The sequence below is a fragment of the Schistocerca americana genome, chromosome 1, assembly GCF_021461395.2.
Source record: "Schistocerca americana isolate TAMUIC-IGC-003095 chromosome 1, iqSchAmer2.1, whole genome shotgun sequence".
NCBI lineage: Eukaryota > Metazoa > Arthropoda > Insecta > Orthoptera > Acrididae > Schistocerca > Schistocerca americana.
This window is the reverse complement of record NC_060119.1, coordinates 912,821,391-912,845,706: the sequence shown is the minus strand read 5'-3', so window position 1 is coordinate 912,845,706 and position 24,316 is coordinate 912,821,391.

The following is a 24,316-nucleotide window of genomic DNA, read 5'->3' as shown; positions in this document are numbered from 1 at the left end:
ACAAAAAACTTTTAGACTTAAAATTTGTGCATCATGATCTGAAAGGCCATTCACCTTTTTGCTAACAGAATGCCCTTCTAATAATGACGAATGAACAAAAATATTGTCTATGGTTGTTCTACTGTTCCCTTGCACTCTCGTTGGAAAGAATACGGTTTGCATAAGATTATATGAATTAAGGAGGTCTACCAGCATCCTTTTCCTTGCACAATCACTTATACAATTAATATTGAAGTCACCACATATAACTAACTTTTTGTATTTCCTATAAAGTGAACCAAGAACCTCCTCTAGCTTTAGCAAAAATGTTGTGAAATCGGAGTCTGGGGATCTATAAATAACAACAGTAAGAAGTTTAGCTCCACTAAATTTAACCACACCTGCACAACATTCAAACACCTTTTCAGTGCAGTACTTTGAAATGGCTGCATCCACTCTTATTATTCCCTCTTGGTTGTTGTACATATTGTATATGACCCGTCTCTCCCTATAGCTTACCCCTACTTTTTTCAGAATCTCGAACAGCTTGCTCCATTTTATACTGTCGAACGCTTTTTCCAGGTCGACAAATCCTATGAAAGTGTCTTGATTTTTCTTTAGCCTTGCTTCCATTATTAGCCGTAACGCCAGAATTGCCTCTCTCATCCCTTTACTTTTCATAAAGCCAAACTGATCGTCACCTAGCGCATTCTCAATTTTCTTTTCCATTATTCTGTATATTATTCTTGTAAGCAGCTTCGATGCATGAGCTGTTAAGCTGATTGTGCGATAATTCTCGCACTTGTCAGCTCTTGCCGTATTCGGAATTGTGTGGATGATGCTTTTCCGAAAGTCAGATGGTATGTCGCCAGACTCATATATTCTACACACCAACGTGAATAGTCGTTTTGTTGCCACTTCCCCCAATGATTTTAGAAATTTTGATGGAATGTTATCTATCCCTGCTGCCTTATTTGACCGTAAGTCCTCCAAAGCTCTTTTAAATTCCGATTCTAATACTGTGTCCCCTATCTCATCTAAATCGACTCCTGTTTCTTCTTCTATCACATCAGACAAATCTTCACCCTCATAGAGGCTTTCGATGTATTCTTTCCACCTATCTGCTGTCTCCTCTGTATTTAACAGTGGAATTCCCGTTGCACTCTTAATGTTACCACCGTTGCTTTTCATGTCACCAAAGGTTGTTTTGACTTTCCTGTATGCTGAGTCTGTCCTTCCGACAATCATATCTTTTTCGATGTCTTCACATTTTTCCTGCAGCCATTTAGTCTTAGCTTCCCTGCGCTTCCTATTTATTTCATTCCTCAGCGACCTGTATTTCCGTATTCCTGATTTTCCCGGAACATGTTTGTACTTCCTCCTTTCATCAATCAACTGAAGTATTTCTTCTGTTACCCATGGTTTCTTCGCAGCTACCTTCTTTGTACCTATGTTTTCCTTCCCAACTTCTGTGATGGCCTTTTAGAGATGTCCATTCCTCTTCAACTGTACTGCCTACTGCGCTATTCCTTATTGCTGTATCTATAGCGTTAGAGAACTTCAAACGTATCTCGTCATTCCTTAGTACTTCCGTATCCCACTTCTTTGCGTATTGATTCTTCCTGCCTAATGTCTTGAACTTCAGCCTACTCTTCATCACTACTATATTGTGATCTGAGTCTATATCTGCTCCCGGGTACGCCTTACAATCCAGTATCTGATTTCGGAATCTCTGTCTGACCATGATGTAATCTAATTGAAATCTTCCCGTATCTCCCGGCCTTTTCCAAGTATACCTCCTCCTCTTGTGATTCTTGAACAGGGTATTCGCTATTACTAGCTGAATCTTGTTACAGAACTCAATTAGTCTTTCTCCTCTTTCATTCTTTGTCCCAAGCCCATATTCTCCTGTAACCTTTTCTTCTACTCCTTCCCCTATAACTGCATTCCAGTCGCCCATGACTATTAGATTTTCGTCCCCCTTTACATACTGCATTACCCTTTCGATATCCTCATACACTTTCTCTATCTGTTCACCTTCAGCTTGCGACGTCGGCATGTAGACCTGAACTATCATTGTCGGTGTTGGTCTGCTGTCGATTCTGATTAGAACAACCCGGTCACTGAACTGTCCACAGTAACACACCCTCTGCCCTACCTTCCTATTCATAACGAATCCTACACCTGTTATACCATTTTCTGCTGCTGTTGATATTACCCGATACTTATCTGACCAGAAATCCTTGTCTTCCTTCCACTTCACTTCACTGACCCCTACTATAACTAGATTGAGCCTTTGCATTTCCCTTTTCAGATTTTCTAGTTTCCCTACCATGTTCAAGCTTCTGACATTCCACGCCCCGACTCGTAGAACGTTATCCTTTCGTTGATTATTCAATCTTCTTCTCATGTAACCTGCCCCTTGGCAGTCCCCTCCCGGAGATCCGAATGGGGGACTATTCCGGAATCTTTTGCCAATGGAGAGATCATCATAACACTTCTTCAATTACAGGCCACATGTCCTGCGGATTCACGTTACGTGTCTTTAATGCAGTGGTTTCCATTGCCTTCTGCATCTTCATGTCGTTGATCATTGCTGATTCTTCCGCCTTCAGGGGCAATTTCCCACCCCTAGGACAAGAGAGTGCCCTAAATCTCTATCCGCTCCTCCGCCCTCTTTGACAAGGCCATTGGCAGAATGAGGCTGACTTCTTATGCCGGAAGTCTTCGGCCGCCAATGCTGATTATTTATCAAAATTTAGGCAGTGGCGGGGATCGAACCCGGGACTGAAGACGTTTTGATTATGAATGAAAGATGCTACCCCTAGACCACGGGTCATCTCAATCAAAGACGCTACCCCTAGACCACGGGTCTATATATGTTTTGAAATCCTATAAAAAAGGATCAATTAGATTTTTACTCCACAATATGTATGTCGTGTAATAACATTATTCTCAGCTGATTCTCATATTCATAATTCAGATAAACATTCATACTATCAGTTGGTGTTTGTATTTAAAAATGGAATTATTTTCTATACAGAACAGCGATCGATCTGCAATTTCGTGTAGATCACTGTTGTGGCCATCGGGCAATAAATAGGGAAACATCTGTCATTCTAAATGGACACATAATGGTCACAGTTGAAAACAACGTGAACAATAGTACAGTTTTATAGGATATCCACTTACCTTTAATGCCTCTGTAATTCCTGTCCAGACTGGATCTCCTGCAACACCACGGTGGATTCCATTTCTGGCCATTGTCAGAACCGATTTGGAGCTCCTCCCGCAATGACCACGATATCGACAAACCACTATAGCGTGTATAAATTGAGTGGCTGTAATAGATGAGTCAAAATTCTTGCCACCGTCAATAGACGATCGTCTCCTATAAAAGCAGTCGAGATATCCGGTTCCGTGTAGGAAGTAACAGACAGTAACTCATACTGTATTAATTAGTATCCAGATGCCACAATCTTTTATTAGGTTTAAAATTCTGTTTCAGACTAATGTAGCTGTTTCCTAACTTAGACGTCATTGTATGGTATTCGATCCACATGAAATGCAGCATAAACACATCTGAATAATAAATATGAAAGGTTAGCTGCTTGTCAACAACTATTCATGACAATCTCACAGTGAGCCTGAGTGTACATTACTGAAGAGAAATACGAGTAATTCTATCGCACCGACTGTATAGCCGCCTCTTGGCCTTTGCTACTTCATAAGATAAGATGATACTCGTACGTTAAGCGTCAACATAATGGCTTTAGTTTACATTCTATGACCGTTTTTTTTTCCAAAGAGTCGGTAGAAGTTTTTAGGATTGAACACTGACTAACCAACCAACGTGTTCTTAATTCAACATTATCAGATAATTTAATCGAAACTGCCTATCATTATGCATGGTATTTAAAATCCGTCTGTGAACTATTAAAAATACATATTTATTTTACCATACGCGTCCCGTTTTGTTGATTTAAAACATCGCCAGTGGTTCTACCTTACATTTGGAAATGTCGTCTACTTGTATGTTCCCAGGCGTTACGTTTCTGTAAAGTATGCATGTATTGTGTTTGACATTGATACTTTTCTCCTGATTTCACAATGACTCGCAACACTGCACGTTTCTTGACGTAAAATACAACAAAATATTGCAACACTGATGATAGTTTACATTTTGCCTAGGGAAGACCGATACAAAATAATAGTGGAAGAGGAAATCACGAAAATACGGCAAAATAAATACGCATTTTTAGTATCTGCGAAGACGAATCTGAAATACCTCATGTAGCTACGCGGCAACTAACGCACTATGGCTACATAACTGAAGAATTGCCGCTCATTAGTTCTTCACATATCCGAATAACCTATCATCAACCAGTGCAATTGCCACCAACCAGTGACGTAATAATAATAATTTCTTGTGGTTCAGTGACCGATTAACGTCGAAGATGAACTACGCTTCGTTCCAGGCGACTCTGCACATAGCTGAGAAGTGAAGGCTAGATTACCAGCAGGCTGAAAATTACCTGATCCATTCAGTTTCTATGCACGTATTTTACTCTAGATCACCAGACCCTAGAATGACGTAATGACGAAGAGGGCCGCAATTCCTATTACAGTAATCTACATGCAGCGACCGCGCAAAATACGAGTATCAGTAGACGTCAAAACTTCTACACTACTAGCTGCTAGCCTTTATTAATAATTTCTTCAGTCACTCTGCAAATTTCAGTGTTTACAACGACTATAATTTTTTTTTTGTCCCTACGACTGCGGCCGTTTCGAGGACAGTAACCGCTCAACATTGAATATCATAGTGTATTGAATATCTTAATACAATAAATTCAGATCTGTGTTCTCAGCGAGCGTAAATTTTGTGGGTAGGCCGTTTGTGGTGTGGCTCGTAGCAGCCTGCTGCGGGTGGGTTGTCGCCACTAGCAGAGTGAGTACGTGCCGGGCATGCAGAGCGGGCCAACGACTGGCCGGGTCAACGCGGTGTCGGGGCACCGTCCATTAATTAGGCGACTCGCGCCCGCCGCCAGCATCCGTCAAGAGCGACAGCTCGGTGTCCAGCCAGAGCCCCCGAGTCCACGATGGATGGGACGTCCTGCCCGTCGATGGCCAGAGCACTCATCAGCCGCTGCTGGCCATCTCTCTCGCCCCGGAAGTGCCTTCCGCTGGCACATCATCAGCGCTTGCCTCGGTGTCACTTGCAGCAAATTGACTGTTGGCTTTCCTCTGGCTGCAGAGGATTGTGTAATAATTTGAATGGAGCATTGCGTGAGTTGGCGTATAAAAAATAGGAAGGTAAGCGTACACAGATGAAGATGAGTGATACATACCGCGAGGAGAATTTGACAGAGCACCGAAAGATCTAAGGCGAAACAAAGTCCCTGGAGTAGACGACAGTCCGTGAGAACTACTGATATCCCTTCTGAGAACCATCCGTGTTTAAACTATGCCACGTGTGTGCGAGACGTATGAGAGAGACGAAATATCCTTAAACTTCAAGAAGGATACGACGATTCCAATTCCAAAGAAAGCAGATGCTGACAGGTATGAATATTACTGATCAGTTTACATTGAAGTGGCGAAAGTGGTGGGATAGCTTCTAATATCGTGTCCGACCACATTTTGCGGAGTGTAGTGCAGCACCTCGACGTGGCATGGGCTCAACAAGCCGCTGGAAGTCCCCTGCAGAGATATTGAGTTATGCTGCCTCTATAGTCGTCCATAAGTGCGAAAGCGTTTCCAGTACAGGATTTTGGTACGCCAATGAATGGCTGAAAATTGTCTCCAAGTAGCACAACACATACATTTCCAGTCAATAATCGGTTCAGTTCGACCAGAGGAGTCTATTCCACGCAAACACAGCACACACCGTTATGCACTCACCACCAACTTGCAAAGAGCCTTGGTGATATCTCGGATCCATGGCTTCGTGGAGTCTGCGCTACACACGATTCCTACCATCAGCTCTTATCAGCTGAAATGGGACTCGCTGACCAAGCCATGGTTTTCTAGTCGACTAGGGTCCATCACAAATGGTCAGGAGCCCAGGAGGGCCCTGAAGGTGATGTCCTGCTGTTAGCAAAGGCACTCGCGTCGGTCGTGTGCTGCCATAGCCCATTAAGGCCAAATTTCCCCGCACTGTGCTAACAGATACGTTCGTCGTACGTCCCATTATGATTTCTGTGGTTATTTCAGGTAATGCCAGAAATTTGGTACTTTCGACACATTCTTGAGACTGTGGATCTCGGAAAATTGAATTCCCTAGCGACTTCCGAAATGGAATGGCCAGTGCGTCTAGCTCCGACTACCACTCTACGTTCAAAGTCTTAACTCCCGTCGTGCGGTCATAATTATGTCGGAAACATAATTATGACCTGAGTACAAATGACGGTTCCGCCGATGCCCTACACTTTTATACCTTGTGTACGCCATACTATCACCATCTGTATATGTGCATATCGCTATCCCATGACTCCTGTCACATCAGTACAACAGTAAGTCATGGTTGCAAATACTAAGACGAATTCCTTAGAAAGGAATGGAAAAACTGATAGAAGCCGACCTCGGGGAGACCAGTTTGGATTCCAGAGAAATTCAGGAACACACGAGGCAACACTGGCCCTACAACTCCTCTTAGAAGATAGGCCAAGGAAAGGCAAACCTGTTTTTATAGCATTTGTAGACTTTGGGAAAGCTTTTGACATTGTTGATTGGAATATACTCTTTGAAATTCTGAAGGTAGCAGGAGTCGAATAAAAGGAGCGAAATGCTATCTACAATTTGTACAGAAACCAAACGGCATTGTAAGAGTCGAAAGTCATGAAAAGTAACCAGTGGTTGAGAACACCGTGAGACGGGGTTGTAGCCTGTTTCCGATGTTATTCATCTGTACATTGTGCAAGCATTAAAGGAAACCAAAGAAAAATTTGGAGAAGAAATTAAAGTTTAGGAAGATGAAAGAAAACCCTCGGGCTTGTCGACGACACTGAAATTCTGTCAGAGACAGCAAAGGACTTGGAAAAGCAATTGAACGGAATGGACAGTGTCTTGAAAGGTGGATGTAAAACGAATATCAGCAAAAGCAAAACAAGGATAATGCAATGTAACTGAATCAAATCATGTGATGCTGAGGGAAATAGATTAGGAAACGAGACACTTAAAGTAATAGATGAGTTATGCTAGAGAGAATATAAAGCGTACACTGGCAATGGAAAAAAAGCGGTTCTGAAGAAGACAAACAGATTTTTACGTGTTAACAAGTCTTTTCTGAAAGTATTAGTGTGGAGTGTAGCCTTGTATGGAGCAAAAAACCATACAAAACATGGAAGTACAACTGAACTATGAACAAAATACACTCATTCCATACATTAGAAAACTGCAGACCACAACTTGGCAAACTCAAGTGTACTAATTACAAATTTTACTAAGTGCAATAACTGGACAAAGACGATAATGCAAGAAGTGTGCTGAGATCAGCCCCACATACACAAAACACCCAATCCGCACTAAGACCGCCATCTCTGGAGATAAGTTGTTCTACTTTCTGACACCAGAATGTATTCAAATGAGTAGTCAGTGTTTCTTTGACGCCAAGAGGGAGTCTCCAATCAGATATCATAAATGTTTCTGAGGTAGTGGGTTGTAGCATGTCACGCTGTAAGCGTGTAGGAATATCACTGTCCGGAGCCCTATGAAAACTTTTCTCCCTTTGGTCACGCGACAGTAACTGTCAAAAGCAGCAGTTACGATTAGAAAGTAGTGAATGTTGTGAAGTGCACGCCACCAGACGTTTTAGCGGCCAGCGAACAACAAGCAGTAAAATCGCTTTCAAACGGTCTCAGTAATGCCAAAAGACGTCATATTGAGATATCGGATGTATGTGATTGGTTTGGAAAAAGGGTGTGAAGAAGTTATATAAATATTATCGACCTTCTCATATGCGTGTCGTGTCCTGCAGATCCATAATCACCCCCGTCGACCCTGTCTACGGTTGACATAAACAGACAAGCACTTGATATTTTAGTATGAAACATCATTGTAGGGGAAAGTACAAATTATATTTCCCGAGTTGCTGAACATTCGCTTCGTTGTCGTATCATGCAGATTATATTCATCCACGCTGGGATAGCTACTCGAGCCCTCGTTAAAAGGAACTGTGTGTTACGCAACTATTGTGATCTGTGGATATTAACACGAAAAATACTTATTAATCGCAAAACTGTATGTATAAACGACTAAAGCATGTATAGTTATAGACTGCGATACTTGCATCTCAGATTTTACACAAGATATACTCACCTCTGTATCCGAGGTGGCTAACGCACGCCTGTGCGGTAGCGCCCGGCTAGGCTGTAAACCGGTTCGAATCCTGGTGGTGGAAAATTTTCACCGCCGGTACATAGCAGGCAAGGGAAGGAGAGGCGGTGGCGTTAATTTCATCATAAGTCTCTGCGCCACTGTCCTCGATTAAATTACTAAACTCTCTGCAATGTCTCAGGAAGTGAGGGCATGCGACACTGTTGGTGATCCATCCGTCGGATGGGAACGGTAAACTCGGCGGTTCCCTTGATGCTATTCGTGAGGAGTAGGCTTTGTGCCGGCACCTGGTCTCACCCTCTCCCTTCTCTTCGTCCACGACAACACTGAGCCAATACTACACCATGCAAGCATTCATCACAGTCAGACGATTCAGATACACACTTGACACTTCACAACAGGCAGGAGAAAGGCAAGATCAAACCACCTAAATTAGAACGTTCTCTAGAACGGCTCCCCTAACGTCATTCCTTTAGTATGGGTCTACTTCGACTTGAACAGATACACGATTTTACCATAGTCTTGTATAAGTAATTTCGTAGTCTACCCTGTCCACAGCACTGCAGACTTTAAACAATTACAGGAACGCATGCATTTTGTGGAACAGGAGCACCAGGGTGAGCCTGTCACGCGCCAGACCAAGTACGTGAATATTAGGCACCGGCCAATAGAAATCATGAGTTCATTCAACCATATTTCTGGCGAGTCGCTTAAAGCGAGCCTCGTTTACTTACGCCTATTGGTAGAATGAATATCAAACGATGTTGCTTTGGCCTTCTCTTTTCTGGCTGCTACTTCTCGTCGAATGTCAGGAGGTGCGATTCTAGCGGCAGAACACAGCTTCTCCAGGGTAGTCGGCCGTAGTCAGCTAGTAATGAGGCGACGTCTCGTTTGTAGCCATGACCCGTTTTGATATGGTGGGATCTGTATCATACGGGGCATATCGTCCACACGGTGGTTAGCTTACGGTTTGTGGCAACAGTGCCCAGAAATAAATTGAGCACAACTGCTTTTTTACTGAGCTGCTTGTGTGATCTGACGATTATTCGTATACTGTTGAGTTAGATAAAGCACATAGCAAACGTTGTACTCATTGCAGAGATCAGTAACAGTAGCGAATATACTTAACAAAGCAAGAAACAAAAGCTCTGTGTGTCAAAAGTGCCTTATTAATGTTCATAACAGCACTGACATCGCGTAATACTCTGGTTTATATACAGCAGTATTTTTGAGGTAGTTTCTGGATATATAAGCGTTGTAGTCACATTGAGAAAACGTGTTAGTTGTTTTGCACTCTCGTGCAGCGGTTAGCTTAATTAAGAAATGCTCTCAAGCACTGGTCATGAGCGCACAATTTATTCTTTACTAGACCAACATCTAGATAAATAATGGCGATAAACTTACTGCAATTTGAAATACTGAGACCCGAAGACCTATAAATGTGTTCTTTTCAGCGAATAAGAATATTTTACTTCATAAGGCGTATGTGGACCCGTTCGGAAATGACTGGGGGTTTTCTATAAATCAATATATACCCTGTGAACTCCAAAGCCGATGTATAAGGAGAGTGTCCCACGATTTGTGCTCGTTTTACCGTCTACTGCCGTGGTTAAAGGAAGCGATATTTTCAAGTTCGACAACGGGCTACCATATCCGCTTTCTGGGGCTGAGGAGGGGCGGGGGGCGGGGGGCGGGGGGACGTAGAAGCTTATACCGAGGCGAGGGTTATTTCTGAAACGAAGCACTCCCCAAAGTGCTCCCAGTCATCTGTGGTAAGAAGCATTGCTACTAGACTAATGACATTTACGGATAACCACTGTGAAAGCATCGGTGAGTCCTGTATTGAGATAAGTTCAAATGGCTCTGAGCACTATGGGACTTAACATCTTAGGTCATCAGTCCCCTAGAACTTAGAACTACATAAACCTAACTAACCTAAGGACATCACACACATCCATGCCCGAGGCAGGATTCGAACCTGCGACCGTAGCAGTCCCACGGTTCCGGACTGCAGCGCCTAGAACCGCACGGCCACCGCGGCCGGCTATTGAGATAAGTGATGGCGGAATAAAATATCAACTAAAATCGCTCAACAGAGGAAAGAGATCTAGACCTAGCACGATTCTGCACAGATCATGCGAAAAAGCTTGCTCTCCTTGGAATAGCAGTTTATCGCAGGTCGCTATAGCAACGAAGACACTGGAGATACCCATTTTCTTGAAGATTCGTCGGTCAGGTGCTGTGTTCCTTGCCTTTCGGGACGAAATGCAGGTGAGTTGTTTCAAGGCTGCTGGACCTCTCTATCGCTTCTTCCAGCTCACTCGCAGTATCATTGTTGGCACGTTGTAAGGCTATTATGAAGTTTTCGAACCGTTCGAAACTCATTATCATATGTGTTTGATGTCTGGGCTTACATTATGACCAATCGAATAAAATGGTTCAAATGGCTCTGAGCACTATGGGACTTAACATCTGTGGTCATCAGTCCCCTAGAACTTAGAACTACTTAAACCTAACTAACCTAAGGACATCACAAACATCCATGCCCGAGGCAGGATTCGAACCTGCGACCGTAGCAGTCGTGCGGTTCCGGACTGAGCGCCTAGAACCGCTAGACCACCGCGGCCGGCACCAATCGAATAGTACGTTGGCAGAACAAGAAATTTTTCGGTGAAGAATAGCCAGCTCTCAGAAATTTCGTGGAGCACGGATTATGGACAGCCGTCGCTGTACGAATACATTTCAGATACATATTATCTGCTTGGAAACTGCAACAGAACTTTCTGAACGGAAGGCGAGGATTTTCAGTGCATGCTTTGTCCTGATCGCTGAGAATGCTCGTCCTCATACCGCAGTGCACGCAACACATTTTCTGCAGGCTTTAGACTTGGAGAAATCTCACTTTGTTTCTCGTAGTACTGATCTTGCAACTACGATCTTAATCCAAGTCGAATACGCAGACATGACAAAAAATTAAACACCAGGAAACATCACGCAAGGAAGACTCCATAAGTTTTTCAGTTTAAGCAATTTAGTGATGATTAGATCCCGTGGAACTATCAAATTGGGGTATTCTGATTACTACGTTTCACCCACAGTTCCAAACAGTCCGAGATATTGTATATGAGAATAAGATCGAGTCAGTTGAGTTTCAGTACAGTGCCTGAGACTTTGTCGAACCAGGAATGTACGTGTGCAGCCATGTGAATACGCTGTTGGTACCTTGGGAGGTGGGAATGTGCGTAACGCTGTCATCAAGAAGATGTAGAAGAAAAGGCATCATTTTGTAACTAAGAATACTGAAATAAACAACCTGGTTCATTTACACATTTAACTGAATGATTGGGCCCAAGTCATAGTACGAAAAACACCCCCCAAAAGTCACAGGACCACCTTTGGCCTGAAGAACACTTTCTACACGCCGCATTGTGTCGTCGAACGCCTTCCAGCGTTTGATAAGAGACGAAATCACGACTTTTTGAACGACACTACTACACACCTCCAATCACCTACTGACCAATTTCTTTGTCGTTCGGTCCTTTACAGACGTGCAGATTAATGTACCGCTGTGAGCAATGATCTTTCGTGAGGTACCCAACTCCGAAGGTCCATTTAATGCAGTACCCTTCACAACGTTCACTCGGAAACTGGTTGAGGTAGACACTGGTTCACTGACAGCAGCAGTTACTGTCCGGCTTGAAACCTATTGTCATTGGTAAGACGTGACACTCGACTCTTGTTCACGTCGGTTAGGACCTTTTTACGACAACCCTCTTACGCCGTGGCGCAAGCGTGCGAGTCCTACGCCGTTCCCTGTAGGCACGTTGGACTGTCTGCGTTTATTCACCAACAAATCGGGCAACTTCATCCACGGTGTGGTTTACGCACCTCGAAAGACGATAACTCTTAAAACTACCTGGCACATTGAAACTGTGCACCCGACCTTGACTCGCACTCGGGACCTTCGCCTTTCGCAGGCAAGTGCTCTACCGACTGAGCTATCCACGCACAACTCACTACCCGTTTTTTTTATTACTTCCACTAGTGCCTCATCTACTACTTTCCAAACTTCACTGAACCTCTCCTGTGAAACTTGCAAGACTAACACTCCTGAAAGAAAGGATACTGCAGAAACATGGCTTAGCCACAGCCTGCGAGATGTTTCCAGAATAAAATTTTCACGCTGCAGCGGAGTGAGCGCTGATGTGAAACTCCCTAACAGATTAAAACTGTGAGCAAAGATACCGAGTTGTAGTCTCGGTCCGACAAATTTGCTAGGGAATTTTACATCAGCGCACACTCAATTGCAGAGGGAAAATTTCGTTCTGAGAGGGTAGATCCTTTCTGTCATTCTGTCCCAATTCCACGTCAACCCAACTTACTGAGCTGCTTACATACAGTCGACTGGCGCATACACATCAGTTCACTGGCATGTCTAACGCCAACGGTGGAGGGTCACGTGACCGCTGTGTTCCAGTCCTACACCATCTACAGTGTTCCAGACCGACCAGCGTGTTCTGATAATAACGTGACTAATATTTGTTAAGAAATAACACAAATGTTAATCTCACAGTACGGTTGTCCCAATATAATGGCTGAATATGTTGATTAGATAATGACAGCTGTATCTGGACCAACAAACATATCCAGAACTCATCATTCAGTTTTCAGATCTAACGAAACATATTCTTTTATAATAATCTTTGTACAGTGTATTTGAGCATCATTTGTTCCATGTGTTACATTTCAAGAGAGATCGGTACACGCTGTTTGATCGAAAGGGAATCCAACAATCGGAAACGTGGAGAGGGCGGAACTGTGCTGGTGGTGCACTGTGCGGGCATCGACGTGGCGGTCGGCGGCCGCGGCAGCTTACAAAGGCCTGGAGGCGGCTTATCGCCGGCCATCTGCGCAGCCGAGAGCGGCGCCGGCCATCGATCCGGGGGACAAAGCTGCTCGTGTTTTACGACTCTGCTTCCGCGGCAGTCCCACTAATTAGCGGCCGCACTCTAACCTGGTTACAGGCTCGGCCGCGCCGATTTCTCTCTATCACTATCCATCAACTTTTGCTACGTCTGTCATTACATCCCCCCATCGGAGCTAAGCGCACCGCCACCCGTTAAATCGGTACCTGCCAATGCGCGTGAGGCCTAGCTAGCCCTAGCCGCGAGCACCGCCTCCCTTTCCCACTGCGACGGTCAGTCTGAACAGACAGTTGAACTTTTTGTACTGCGTAGGACGCCAAAGCCCGGTGGAATAAGGCGCAATGTACATAGAGCATACCCCCCACTTACATTCTAATCTCCAGATGTCAGACACTCAGATCGGTACTAATCGTTGTGTGCCGATCGAGAACCAACCAAAACACCGATTTAGTTCGTGCTGTGTGCTGTTGTCCAGTAGACGTTCGTAAGCTGGCACGGTAGCTCATCGTGTTCGGTCAGAGGGTTAGCTGCTCTCTGTAATAAAAAAACTGAGTGAACAGATCAACGACGAACCTGAACAGATGTCATGGGACGTCCGTCCCGAACAAATACAGAGAGAGAGAGAGAGAGAGAGAGAGAGAGAGAGAGAGAAGAAAAGGAGAAAAGAAAAAAAAAGGAAGAGGAAAAGCGTGTTCGGTTGGAGGGATGGCTACCCCTCTGTAATGGAGAAAAAAAAAAAAAAACTGAGTGAATGGATCTACGTGAACTTTAACAAGCGTTATGGGACGTCCGCCCCAAACAAATATAACAATCAACGACGAACAAAAGTTGGTAGCGCGCCAGATCGTCGTACTAAAGGTGTAGAGTTCGAAACCCACAGAAGCGATGTTTTTTAACCGTTTACGCGTGAAATTGTTATATGGGAGACATTTTTCTGACATATAAAAGGGCGTTTCGGAATTTGTTGCGATGCTCTTTTGGCAGTCTGTTTTCTCTTTGTTAGTTGAAAACAGCAATCCTATAGCGTACATTTATATATATAACACTATACCTGTCTATACAAATGTACTCTACAGGTTTGCTATTTCATCTAAGGAAGTGAAAGCAGACTGCCAAAAGAACGTGTAAGTAGGCTGTTTAGGTTTTCTTATTGGTAACGCCACGTAGCACTCTGTATGAAAAATCACTGGCTGTGCTGTGTGCAGTCTGTGGCTAGTTTGCATTGTTGTCTGCCATTGTAGTGCTGGGCAGTTAGCTGTGAACAGCGCGTGGCGTTGCGCAGTTGGAGGTGAGCCACCAGCAGTGGTGGATGTGGGGAGAGAAATGGCGGAGTTTTGAAATTTGTAAGACTGGATGTCATGAACTGCTATGTATATTATGATTTTTCAACACTATTAAGGTAAATACATTGTTTGTTCTCTATTAAAATCTTTCATTTGCTAACTATGCTTATCAGTAGTTAGTGCCTTCCGTAGTTTGAATCTTTTATTTAGCTGGCAGTAATGGCGCTCGCTGTATTGCAGTAGTTCGAGTAACGAAGATTTTTGTGAGGTATGTGATTTGTGAAAGGTACAGGTTAATGTTAGTCAAGACCATTCTTTTGTAGGGATTATTGAAAGTCAGATTGCGTTGCGCTAAAAAATATTGTGTGTCAGTTTAAGCACAGTCTTGCGCGCGCGCGCGCGCGTGTGTGTGTGTGTGTGTGTGTGTGTGTGTGTGTGTGTGTGTGTGTGTGTGTGTGTGTGTGTGTGTTTTGTTCTTACCATAATTTACTTTAAGTTAAAGTAGTGTGTAAGTCTAGGGACCAATGACCTCAGCAGTTTGGTCCCTTGGGAATTCACACACATTTGATGAAGGATTTCACAACTGGATTTCTTAGCTGCTGGTAAATCTTCCGTGTTTTTTGGCCATGTTACATGAAACTCTTCCATTTCTAACGTTTCATTCTGTCTGGTACCGGTCATCTTCAAGGGCGCTCCTGGCGACGCTGACCCTTGCCGGTTGATATGCCGACGCCGGAGAGTGACATAAATACTGCGGAAAAGAGGCGTGCAAGAAGTTTACACGTGATCGATAATTCTTGTCAGAGATAAAATTCTACTATCGAGCTGTCATTTGTTAAAGACGAAACTTATCTATCGATTCTGTAGAGCTACTGTCCATATAACACTAAGTTCGTAGCTTCTTCTTTTCTGTTAAAATTATCACCTTATTTATACATTTCGACGGCTTCTCTTTACTGCGTGGATAGTAGTTCGTAGCTGTGGATAAAACTTTGTTTTGGGGAAACTACTTTTCATGACTCCCTGACCGATGAGCACGCTCTATTATAGCTTTGATTTCTATTTTCCCAATCCGACAAAGACTTTCTTTTCACCCATGTACTGGCGCTTCTCTTGGTCGTTCCAATGTATAAACATTTTAACAGAAAAGAAGAAGCCATGCAACATAGTGATACATTAGATCTACAGAATCGACAGATAATTTTATCTTTGACTAGTTCGATAGTCAAGTTTTATCTCTGACAAGGATTATTATCTCTGTTTATCACATGCAGAGTTCTACCACGCCTCTTTCTCATAGTATTTATGTCGCTCTCCTACGTCCAACCCGCCAGTCGGCAAGATCCATCGGAATCCCGAGCATCGCTGAAGATGCCCAGTTCAGCTCAGGACTAAGTATTAGAAGAATGGTGTATTATGTAGTTAATTTTCCAAACAATGACTTGAAATCGTAGATAGCTGCTCCAGACGATTTCAGGCACCGAATAACTACAAGTGCACACCTGTGGTTCGCCTAACTACTAACTAGAAGACAGTAATCAACTCCCCACACATCTGCTGCGGGTATCCCGGTGCCTGCATGTTAATGGCGGGAGGGGCAGTCAGGCCCACGCAAACTTCTCTGGATGAACAGGATCCACTCAACAAATTACTACCAAACAGCCTACTCTATCTTAAAAGTGCCGACGCATAAATTTGAATACAAATGCAAAGTCTGAACAAATTCTAGTGATTATTCAGCATGCGTCTCGTGACTAGGCAAAAGGACCATTAGAGTACATTCGTTCGGCTGGAACAATGGTAATAATTAAGGGTAGGCTTTTTGTTTACTAAACACATTAACGATGAGTTCATGCACCTTCGTGTAACACAACAATATTCGGTGTGGTTCATAATGGCACAACAGTATTACAAGAAGTTTAGCATATCACACAACAGGGGAGAGAGTTAATGGCTACCTTTTATATTTAGTGCCTGGTGAGGGTACAGAAGTGTTTTGGGACCGCGTTATTATTGTTACAATTTGTCGGGAAGGAGCTTAACTACCTGTTCTTAACACTGATATTCTTATCTGCCTTGCAGTCGAGTCAGTCAAATTTTGTTGGAGCTGTGGAGCTCGTTCGTGAGGTAAAATGTTCCGATTCCGGTAATGTATCGGTCTCTTCTGTTTCCAAGACAGAGCTTCGGACTGTACAATCAGTCATCAGTTTACAAGAATGGGCACTGTCAACTGATAACTGAAGTAACCAGGTCACATCCAGAATATTGCATACTTTTTGCATACATGGGATGGGTCCACCTGTAAGTGTCTCACTGTCTGATTTTAGCCTTTTTAAGCTCTATGAAATTTATTTTCTTGTACTCTTATGTCAAAACATTAATCTGTTCGTCCAAATAAGGCGTAACGAACTACACTCCTTAAAAAGTCGTTTTTATGTCATTTGGCTACTTGACAATATAACCCGCAGATTTGTTATATTACTCATCATCCACAGTGTTTTCGTATTACCCCAACATATTTTGAAAATGTATCGATTTTTAATATATTCATCTTATATATATTTTAGTCATGTTGTGTTACATCTATTACAGCCAAATTCTGTAACAGAACACTGAAAACCCACCGATGCTCGAGTCTTGACTTTGAACCGGCAACCTCCTCCTTCCTTGTATATAAATCTTATAATTACCCAAAATCTAAGACAATGGTAACATGATCAAACAATTTTGGCTGTTATGGCTGGTGATTTTTGTTATATGATCATTAGGCCTTGGACAAGGCATGGCTCTCCGTCTAAAGTATCGTCTCCTAATGATGGAGATATTATCAGAAACCACAAAGACTCAGATAATAGTTCAAAACATAAACAAGCTCAGAAAGCAGAACTGTTTGTAGGCATCCACGGGATGGTCGGTTCGTGACGTCATCAGACAGCTTCCTAAAACCGCAGAGTCGCCTGTAGTGCGGGAGTTTGCTTTTTTTTCGCACCAAGGCCCACAACTCGTTTAATTTCAGTAATTCTATTCTGTTTTTGTTTTAGTGCCTTTGACTTTTTGCGGCTTTGTTGCGCGCTTGTGAATTTCTATGGGCTCTATGTACATCTTAGCATAGTGGTGAAAGGGCCCTGATGAAACTGTAGATTAAGGCAAGCGAATTTGGTGGTTCTCCAGTCCCAGAACATGATCTCCTACTGCAGATTTATTCGTGTTGATGACACGAAAATAGCTATTGTGTTCCTTAAGCCGGGTGTTGATGTTTATTTTAGTAGTTCCTATTATTTCTACGACGTAAATGTTAAGTTATATATGAAAAATTTGTTACGAGAAGACATTTTTGTAATACTCTAGGAAGGAAGATAATTCTATAAGTATGTCCCATCGACAATGAGATCGTTAAAAGACGGAGCACAAGTTCGAATTGTTTGTTTGTTCAGGAAATCGGTAGTGCCCACTCAAAGGAATCATCCCGGCATTTGCCTCTGGTGATTTAGGCATTTCGCGGAAGACCTAAATCTGGACACACACACACACACACACACACACACATACACACACACACACACACACCCATGCCCGAGGGTGGAATCGAACCTCCGACGCGAACTGTGACAAGAAGCCCCCGACCGCGCGGCTCGGTTTTTGAATGCTGGGTATTTGTAAAGGTGATTCAAAAGTTCGTTCCTGTAAACTCAGAATCTGTGACACGTGTATGTTTCACTCCCGAACCAGAATCCTTAATAAGTGGCTATCGGGTTGGTAATGTATGCCCAAGATTAAGTAAAGTAGTTCCACGCTTAAATACAATTCCCCTTTTTTTTACCTTAACTGTTTTGCCCTTTTGGGCGTTATGTATTAATGTTGGACCATGCCTCTTTAGGCAGTTTATAGTTTTAGTGCGTTGGGAAGAAGGCGTGGTTATCCGCACCGAAACATAGGTCAACATCCGGTTTCTATTCGCAGTTGAGGCGGATTCTTTATAATCATTAATTTATAATCATTACAATTGTATGATATTGTTGGCTGGGAAACGTCCAGCCGCATAGTAGGAAATGGTTTTCTTCCTCCATGCATTATAGCCGTTTTCCTTACGGGTATGTCAGAGTTGTATCACACTGTATTTTCTGAGTGTAGGTAAGTGTGACGGATGTGTGTATAGTGTCGTATTATGTTTGTGTTGTATGGTAAGAGATGGGGTAGGATGAAACCGAGAGCCAACATGTAGTCAGCTCCTCGCGAATAGTCTTACGGGATCGCTGGGCTTGACGTCCCCACCCGACGGACGGGTTACCATCAAAAGTGTCACATGCCCTCACTCGTGAGACACTGCGGAGAAGCATGGAGTTTAACCCAGGACGTTGAGGAAACACTGCTGATCAGGAACTTTGCCCCACCGCCTCTTCTCTCTTGCTGCCCAGATGTTGTTGTTGTTGTTGTTGTTGGTTGTTGTTGTTGTTGTCAGCTCCCAGTACTTACTGTAACCTACATCCTTCTGAATCTGCTTAGTGTGTTCATCTATTGGTCTGCCTCTATGATTTTTACCCTCCACGCTGCCCTCCAATGCTAAATTTGTGATCCCTTGATGCCTCAGGACATGTCTTACTAACCGGTCCCTTCTTCTAGTCAAGTTGTGCCACAAACTTCTCTTCTCCCCAATTCCATTCAATACTTCATCATTAGTTATGTGATCTACCCATCTAATCTTCAGCATTCTTCTGTAGCACCACATTTCAAAAGCTTCTATTCTCTTCTTGTCCAAACTATTTATCGTCCATGTTTCACTTCCATACATGGCTACACTCCATACAAATACTTTCAGAAATGACTTTCTGACACTTAAATCTGTACTCGATGTTAACAAATTTCTCTTGTTCAGAAACGCCTTCCTTGCCATTGCCAGTCTACATTTTATATCCTCTCTACTTCGACCATCATCAGTTATTTTGCTACCCAAATAACAAAACTCCTTTACTACTTTAAGTGTATCATTTCCTAATCAAATTCCCTCAGCATCACCCGATTTAATTTGACTACATTCCATTATCCTCGTTTTGCTTTTGTTGATGTTCATCTTATATCCTCCTTTCAAGACACTGTCCATTCCGTTCAACTGCTCTTCCAAGTCCATTGCTGTCTCTGGCAGAATTACAATGTCATCGACGAACCTCAAAGTTTTTATTTCTTCTCCATGGATTTTAATACCTACTCCGAATTTTCTTTTGTTTCCTTTACTGCTTGCTCAATATACAGATTGAATAACATCGGGGAGAGGCTGAGAAACCTGGCCAGATACTGGCAGCGAACATTTTCCACTAGCAGGATTCGAATCGTCTTACTTCTAAGTGGAGTGCTACCGCACAGGCGTGGATTAGCGACCGAGGCTACGGAGGCGAGTTCCGTCATATAATGGCGTACTAGGTCTGTAAAAGACAAAAGAAGGCCTCTTTAATGTAGGTAATCGGCGTCCTACGTTCCCCGAGAGAATTGGTTTCGCTGCTCTCTCTTGAACAGCCCGCTTTAATTAGCTGTTGGTGTGAAGCAGTGAAGTGTGCCGCTAGCGCGCAGGTCTCGAACCCGGGCCTGCGCCGAGGTGAGGTGAGGTGAGGTGAGTGTGCCGCGGCCCAGGTGAAAGCGGCTCAGCAGTGGCCCCTCACCGCACGCCTAGCGGCTGGCATCGCAGCCTCATTACGTCGTAAGCCCAGCACGCCAGCACTTTTTGCTTAGTTACCGGTTCTCTAATCCGTCTGACATGTCAGGATGCCTTTGTTTTTGTGTGACGATTGAGATCTGACACTTTCGGAACGTTCATTACTTTCTCTCAAGCCCAAACTAATATTTAATCTCGTAAATGTATTATTTACCTCAAAATGTACTCGTCAGTAGTTCAGACGAAGAACACGATGTAACGCACGTAAAAAAGAGTAGTTTATAACGTTTCTTTGACGATGAAGGTCTGTACAGTAGGAACGTATGCTCGTACAGAACAAGGTAGGGGACGGAACTCGGCTGCCAACTTGTGAAAGGCGACAGTTCAGCATTTGTCTTAATTATCTTAGGGATATCAGCACGGGAGAGGATTCCGCACTCACGAACTAGAGTCCAGTGTCTTAAACATTGCACCACGTCATTCATGCTGGACAAGTAGGTGGCAGGCAGCACTAGCAAACACAGCTCTCTGAATGTGTGGTCAGATGTTTTCTTCATGCTATTCATGCTGTTCATGCTGTTCATTTTTGGAACACAACCTACGACCAGCTTAGACACAGAAGTGATGACACTTTCTGCAGGACCTGACCATCATTTTACAGGACAATGCTCAAGCACGTACAGTGCAAGCTGTTACTGTTTTGTTTGAATGGTGGGGCTGCTAAGTGCTATACCACCTACTGCACTCCCATGACTTAAGCCCTCGTGAGTTCAACTCGATTTCTAAACTGAAACAAACACTTCACGGCATTCGCTTCAGAACGGATACAAATTCGGCGGGCAATAGGCCGCACCGCTCGAACTGTTAACACAAGTGGCCCTGCTAAGGGTATCCTACGAGTTCATTTTCACAATCTCGATTTCCGGTATCACAGCGTTTATCATACGAGGGTTAGAACTGTAATAGTGGAAACTATTTATTTACAGCTCGTACAAAATAGATACGTGTTTCAAAGTTTTACTGGTCTTGAGAGTAGTCACCAGCATTGTGTATAATCCGAGGCCAGCGATGTGGCATCTCCAGTCGTAAATTGTTTAATATTTTAAATGACAGCCCATTAAAAAGAAGCAAGTAAACTGCTTGAAACTCGTGGTCGATAAGCCATTCAAAGAGACGTTACACATATCTAGTATGCAAGGATAGAGAGAGATTCCTTGAGCTAGGTCGGAATGGTGTAAGACAGGAACGCGCTTGCCCGAGTCGTGTGTGTGTGTGTGTGTGTGTGTGTGTGTGTGTGTGTATGTGGGTGGGAGGAGGGAGCTCAGGCAGGCGCAGGCTGCAGCACGGCTATCAGAGCTGCGGTGCGGAGGCGGCGGCTTAGAAGGCACGCGGACAAACAGGTTCTCAAACCGGGGACCGTTACGTTCGGCAAACCGCGCGCAGCCGTGCCTACAGGCAACAGTGTCCGCTCTGCTCTAGGCGAGCGCATCGGCATTTCGCAAAGGGATTGCTGCTATTAGCGTGCTTGCCTCGTTAAAACTTCACTTACGTTTTTACAGAACAGCGCGGTTCTCCGCGCCCGACTGTAAGCGCATTAAATGATCACCCGGAGAAGTGCGGTAAGACTAGCTGAGTGTATACAGCAAAGCTTGACCCACGAGAAAAGAAATTACAGGGTTTATTATCAGTGCCATATAGTGGTTTTTTAAAGCCTGCGAGTAGCAGCTGACTTCACTTCTAGAGAGACTGAAGTGTACTGCACCGCCGACACAGAGTTCATAAAACCCAGAGAACTAGCTAAATTCGAGAGGGATGGAAGCGAAATAAGCTCTTTTACTGACGCATCTCGGTATTTGGCTGTAGTGACTTTGTAAGAGCACCAAAAATTTGTTACAGCCGAACGAAGCTTTTCGTATGGTTTTCCCTGAATTAACCGCTGCAGAACGTAACTTCGCGCTTTACAAATTACTGAAAGGTGTATACTGATGGATGTGGCGCAATGGGAAGACACTGGACTCTCATTCCGGATGGTGACAGCTCTAATCACCATTCAGTCATACATACTATGTTTTCCGTGGTGTCACTATATCGCGTAATGTTTTTGTGAAGAGGGCACGATCGATTACTTTCCAAATGCTTCCTAAATTCAAGCTTCAATCTCTAACCTCATCGTTGATGCGACGTTTAATCCTAATCAACGTTCCCTCTTGAAAGATGCTTGGTAGAGATTATTATTATAATAAAAGGTTTTCCCATTTCATCCTTACAATGTCTGATTTCTCTTCACGGTTGCTCCTACATCGGTAAGCAGAGGGTTTAAAATACTGGGTGTTTCAAAAAGAATATACGTATTTCGAAAGTACATATTTATTAAACTTTAGACACTAATATTAAACTTTACACACATATTTACGAACCTATCAAGCTCAGGTTACAGATGTCCTCCATCAGCGACACGAACAACGTCACAACGATACTCAAATTCCTCCCATACTCGGGCAAGCATGTCCTTCGTCACTGATGTTATGGCAGTACGGATCCGGTTCTTCAACTCTTCCACGTTCTCTGGGAGTGGTGGTACATAAACGTTGTACTTAACGAAACCCTACAGGAAGAAGTCAGAGGGTGTCAAATCCCGTGACCGGTGATCGTTGCAAAATGCCACACGTCTGCGTTTGTCATCAGGACGCAGAGCTTTTTGTAACAGCTGTAACTTGTACGGCTTCATAACCAACCGACGTCTCAAAACACGCCAAATTGTTGTTTTACGCAGTTTAACTCCCGACTGACACGACGAGTTGATTTTGAAGGACTACGCTGGAAAGCAGTTTGAATTCGTGCAACATTTTCTTCAGGAACACGAGGGCAGCCAGGACTCTTTCCTTTACATACACATCCCGTATCTAGAAACTGTCGATACCATCTGCGAATGTTCCACCCATTCGGAGGACTAATCACGGAATTGCACTCGACAACACAAAATGATTTCTGCTGTGGAGTAGCCATTTTAAACATATGACGGTTACCAAGCAAAACAGAAGACAACTGACATATAGCGGCTATTAATAAAAGCTAGAAATATGAAGGGAGACATAAGACCAGAAATCTATCGACGCATCAAGCTTGGCTGGCAAGCATTTGGGAAGAATTCAAAAGTATTCAGATCAAAAATGCTAGTAAATCTGAAGAAAGCAGTATTTGATCAATACATTCTTCCTGTGATGACGTACGGATGCGAGACATGGACACTGAACTCATTCACAAAAGGGAAACTTAGGACAGCACAGAGAGCCATGGAGAGATCAATGCTGGGCTATACAAGAAAGGACAGGAAAAGGGCAGATGACATCCGGTCTGTGACGAAGGTTAATGACATCTTAGAGAGAGTAGGTTCCTTGAAATGGCAGTGGGCTGGCCACGTCGCAAGAAGAAAAGACAACAGATGGACGAAGTTAGTACTGGAGTGGAGTCCGAGAGAGCACCGGAGGCCTAGAGGAAGACCACCAGACAGATGGGACAAATACATTAAGAAGATCGCTGGTAACACCTGGCAGAGAACTGCCCAAGACCGTCCCACTTGGAGAAGACTTCTGAAAGCCTACCTGAATCCACGACTCGAAGAGGCCACATCATCTAATGATTGAATTGGCTGATGATGATGATGATGAGTAAAAGCTAGACTATGTATTAGTTTCTCCAATAGCAGAGCCAAGGCCCAGCGATTGAAAGTATGGACAAAATAATACTTTGTAATACGTATATTCTTTTGAAACACCCCGTATAAGTAGCAGTCAAATGAAAACGAGATAGATGGAGAAAATAAGTAAACTTCATTATTCAAAAGTAATCGCCGTAAATCTTTATGTATTTATCGGAATGTGTGACAAAACGATCAGTGCCTTCATGGAAACGTGTTTGCGGCTCTCCCTGAAACCGTGACTGTACTCAAGCGTGCAACTCTTGATGGCCACAAATGATATTCTTCAGGGCTCAAAAAATATGGAGAACGCACGGGGAGAGATCAGGACTGCACGGGAGATGTCTAATGACTTCCCAGTGAAGTTGCAACAGAGTAGTCGAAACAACTTAGCCAACATGTGGGAGTGCGTTATCCTACAACAGCATGATGCCGTCCGTCAAAATTTCTG